The following is a 5,147-nucleotide window of genomic DNA, read 5'->3' on the forward strand; positions in this document are numbered from 1 at the left end:
CGTCTCCCTCCTCGCCGACCCCGCCGGACGCCGCCTCCTTCCGCGCCAGCCGCCGCCTCCCTCGACTCTGGCCGCCCCTCCTCCGCGCCACCCCGGCGAGTTTGCCGGCGACCTCGAACTCCGGCCGTCTACAGTGCTCCGGCCGCCTCGATTTCCGTGCACGAGATCTAGATCCAAAAAAACCCTAATCCGGAGGTTGAATTTTTCCTAAGTCCCAGAAATTTCAGTCCAAGTGCACATGTTCATGACCCCGTAACTTTGCATCCGTAGCTCCGATTTATGCATATAGCATATCAAAATGTTCATCCCAGAGAGTACATCATTTCATTCCATTGCATCATTTTCATTTGAGTTCATCTTGATGCCCGAAATGTTGTTAGAAGAGGGCTACTTGAGTTAATTGTCAGATCTGCTACTTCATCTTAGACATTTGTCATTTTTGCCATAATTATTGTGTGCATGATATGCCCTGATGCTCTACATTTGTTTTGTTAAGGGTTTTGTCATCTTTCCAGAGATGCAACCCGTGTATTTTTGTGATGTTTTTTTGTTAAGGGTTTTGTCATCTTTCCAGAGGTGCAACCCATGTATTTTTGTGATGTTTGTGGTGACTAGTGCAAGCTTGCAAAGTGAGGCACTTGGTAATTCTGTTTTCAGGGACTTAGTAATTTCACTAAGTCCTGGAGCTGTTTATCTCATGATGCCATATGTTTTTGTTGTATCCTAGTGATCTGTGCCTCTTTTGAGGATGATCATTAAAGGAGTTTTGTTAATATTGTGGTGCTCTATCCATCCATATCTTTTTTTGCAATTATGGAGCACCCTAGCTTGAGTCAATCAAGCTCTACTTTTGCTACTTTGTGAATCTGGGCAGATTGTCAACTTGTTTGTAATTTTGCCGATGATGTTGTAGTTGATCCGTGCATGCTATGCTATTGTTCTTGCCATGTCTAGCTTGACTTTTGTGCCTTCTTAATGGATGTATGCTTGTCTTGCCATGACTTGCACCATGGTGAGTGCATCGAGCTCGTAAACATGCCTACTTGAGTTAAGTTTCAGCATGTGCCAGTTTTCACTAAGTCTGAAAACTAATTATGTTTTTGCGATGTTTGTGTGCTTGTTAGTATATTTTCTGATCCCCTTTGGCTCAAGGTCACTAAGGGACTTTTGTTAAGCTATTTGAGTAGCTCCATGCTATGTTTTACTTTGCCATATTCAGGTCCTGTAGCATGTTGTTTTGTAGCTCCGAAGAGAGCTACTTGGTCTGAAATTCCAGACAAGTGTTAATTTCACTAAGTCTGAGATCTGTTTGCCATTTGCATTTTTGCCATGCTTGTTTGAACCTGTTAATGAATGAATTGGCTGTAGCTTAGTGCTAGACTTTTGTTAAGCATCTTGAATGCTTCCCTGCCATATATTTTGATGCCATGTTTGAGTGCTGTAGCATGTTCATCTCATTGCATTTAGTTGGCTACTTGTTGTAAATCGCAGACCGGTGTCATATTTGAATCGCTTGCCATTTCTAAACCGTAACTCCATTCCGGCGTTCTTTATATCGTTTTCAAGCGATTTCATCTCATATTTCCAGTGGCACACTTGGATTTCCAAGTTGAGGCCAGGTTCATGCATTTCTTGTCACATCTCGCATATGCATCCCGCATCGCATCCCGCATAGCATATCATTTTTGCATCATATTGTTTGAGCTTTGCACATATTTGATTGTGTCCTTGTTGCTTGTTTGTCTTGTTTGGGTAGAGCCGGGAGACGAGTTCGCTAACGAGGAGCCCGTTGAGTTTGCTTTCGACGATCCAGTCAACTCTGACAGCTTTGCAGGCAAGATGATCATACCCTTGAAATCACTACTATCTTTGCTATGCTAGTTTGCTCGCTCTTTTTCTATGGCAATGCTACGATGCCTACCATTTGCTTGCCAGCCTCCCAAACTGCCATGTCAAACCTCTAACCCACCATGTCCTAGCAAACCGTTGATTGGCTATGTTACCGCTTTGCTCAGGCCTTCTTATAGCGTTGTTAGTTACAGGTGAAGATTGGAGGCCGTTCCTTATTTGGAACATTTATTTACTTGTTGGGATATCATTATATTGCCATGTTATCTTAATGCATCTATATACTTGGTAAAGGATGGAAGGCTCGGCCTCTCGCCTAGTGTTTTGTTCCACTCTTGCCGCCCTAGTTTCCGTCATATTGGTGTTATGTTCTCGGATTTTGTGTTCCTTACGCGGTTGGGTTATAATGGGAACCCCTTGATAGTTCACCTTGATTAAAGCTTTTCCAGCAATGCCCAACCTTGGTTTTACCATTTGCCACCTAGCCTTTTCTTTCCCTTGGGTTCTGCAGACTCAAGGGTCATCTTATTTTAACCCCCCCGGGCCAGTGCTCCTCTGAGTGTTGGTCCAACCGAGCGATGTCCGGGGCTACCAAGGGCAAGTCTGGGCTGGCCTACCCGACGTCTTGCTCATCTGAGTGTGCCCTGAGAACGAGATATGTGCAGCTCTTATCGGGATTTGTCGGCACATTCGGACGGTGTTGCTGGTCTTGTTTTAACCTGTCGAAGTGTCTTGAAGAACCGAGATACCGAGTCTGATCGGAACGTCTTGGGAGGAGGTCTATTCCTTCGTTGACCATGAGAGCTTGTCATGGGCTAAGTTGGGACTTCCCTGCAGGGATTGAACTTTCGAAAGCCGTGCCCGCGGTTATGGGCAGATGGGAATTTGTTAATGTCCGGTTGTAGATAACTTGAACCTTAACTTAATTAAAATGAATCAACTAAGTGTGTTACCGTGATGGCCTCTTCTCGGCGGGGTCCGGGAAGTGGACACGGTGTTGGAGTAATGTTTGCGCAGGTTGCTCTCTAGTTTCTCGCTCGCGCTTTGCCTCCTCTTCTCGCTCTCTTTTGCGATTAAGTTAGCCACTATATATGCTAGTCGCTTGCTGCAGCTCCACTTATATTTACCTTACCCTACCTATTTAGCTTAAATAGTCTTGATCGCGAGGGTGCGAGATTGCTGTGTCCCTGTGACTCACAGATTACTATTACACCAGATGCAGGTCCAGGTGATACCGCTCCAGTTGACGCGTTCGAGCTCAAGTGGGAGTTCGACGAGGACTCTCAGCGTTACTATGTTTCTTTTCCTGATGATCAGTAGTGTTGCCCTGTTGGGGGTGATCGGGACCATGTCGCATGTTGGGTTATCTTTCATTTTGGCGCCGTAGTCGGGCCATGAGTGTTTGGATGATGTATGTTATTTATGTACTTGATTGACGTGGCGAGTGTAAGCCAACTATGTTATCCCTTTTCATTATCTATATTACATGGGATGTTTGTGATGATTACCTGACTTGCGACATATGCCTTCAATGCGATTATGCCTCTAAGTCGTGCCTCGACACGTGGGAGATATAGTCGCATCGAGGGTGTTACAAGTTGGTAATCAGAGCCTTCCCCGACCTTAGGAGCCCCATTGCTTGATCGTTTTTAGCAGCCGAGTTGTGTCTAGAAAAATGTTTTGAGTCATTTAGGAATTATATATCGGAGAGTTTAGGAATTCTTTTTACTTCCCAGTCTCCTCATCGCTCTGGTAAGGCATCCTGGCGTAGAGTTTTGACTCTTCTCTTCTCAAATTTCACTAAAAAAAATTAGGATCATGTGGGTATCTTGGAATCGTTCTGATGGTTTTATGATGAGAACATTGTCTTGGTGCCTCCTGTCAGGGGTTTAGTGGAAGTGTCCCGGGGAGTTGAGCTCTGAGGTGTTGTCATCATAATTTTATCATTGCAATTCTGGAATACTTGAGTTTAGTACGCCGACATCGAAAATCTCTTTTATGCAGTTCGTTGGTGAGATAACCTCGACGCCACCCAGTACTGGGGCGGGAGTTCGGGAGTATCGCCATAACTTGTATAACGGATGCTTTTCGAAGGTTGAGGTAGATGGTTTCCGAAGTTTTTCTCGGTTATGTGTTGAAGGATGGATACAGCTCGATGTAGGATTTGCTAGTTTGGGTGAGATATTATGCTTCCCCTGTATCCCCAACACCTGATTGCATAACCGGAAAGGTTCGGGAGTTTCATAGGTGGGAATTCTAGTAGTTCTAGTTCTTCTTCCACGGATATTAGTTTGAGATTGGGATTTCTTACCGATTATTCGTTCTTGAGCCATACCTTGTTGATTTATTTATCTACCTTAATTCTACATGGCTTCTCAATTTATGGATATGTGACCATTTCAAGAGGAATGCATTCGTTCATTTTGTTCGGATGTGATGATTTTATGTTACAATTTTCATTCCGTTGGTTTCAGCTTCATTTATCTGTCTATGTGCTAATGGTGGTCAACCTCTTCAGGATGGCTCCCGCTAAGAGCACCAGTCAAAATCAGAATCAAGATCTGCCACCACCTCCACCTCCTCCGAAGGCATGGCAAGCTGTGATGGCCGCAACCAATGCAAACACACAGTTGATCATGCAAATTCTCCAAGAGCGCAATCAAGGCAGCCAAGGGAATCAAGGAAACAATCAGAATCATTTTGCTACACTGAACCAGTTCCTTGTTAATGGGCCAAAGACGTTCAGCAATTGTGTTGAGGCAACCGATGCTGACGATTGGCTTGTGGAACTGTGTAAGCATTTTGAGTGCAGCAACGTCAGGCCTGAAGATTTCGTCAAGTTCGCTTCCTTCCAACTCAAAGATCAAGCTGCAGAATGGTTCCAGCAGTACAAGGACTCTAGAGGTGGACGTGTTATCTCTTGGGATGAATTCCGTCAAGATTTCCGAGCTCATCACATCCCTCAAAGCGTGGTTGAAAGTAAGCGTGAGGAATTCCGCAACCTGAAGCAAGGCTCTTTGTCTGTCTATGACTACAACAAGTTGTTCCAGAAGCTCGCCCGCTTTGCCAAGCAGGACGTCCCTAATGAGAAGAGCATGATATACCAGTTCAGGGGTGGTCTCAGAGAAGAAATTCAGCTAGCTCTTGTCCTCTTTGAGCCCTTGAGGTACGATGAGTTCACAACATGGCACTGAAGCAAGAGGCTGCTCAGTTGAGGTGTGATGCTTCCAAGAAGCGAGTCAGAGATGTTACTCCTTCTTCCTCTACTCAAGTGGCCAAGCAGCAGAAGTATTGGCTTC

Source organism: Triticum dicoccoides, chromosome 2A (assembly GCF_002162155.2).
Source record: "Triticum dicoccoides isolate Atlit2015 ecotype Zavitan chromosome 2A, WEW_v2.0, whole genome shotgun sequence".
NCBI classification, from domain to species: domain Eukaryota; kingdom Viridiplantae; phylum Streptophyta; class Magnoliopsida; order Poales; family Poaceae; genus Triticum; species Triticum dicoccoides.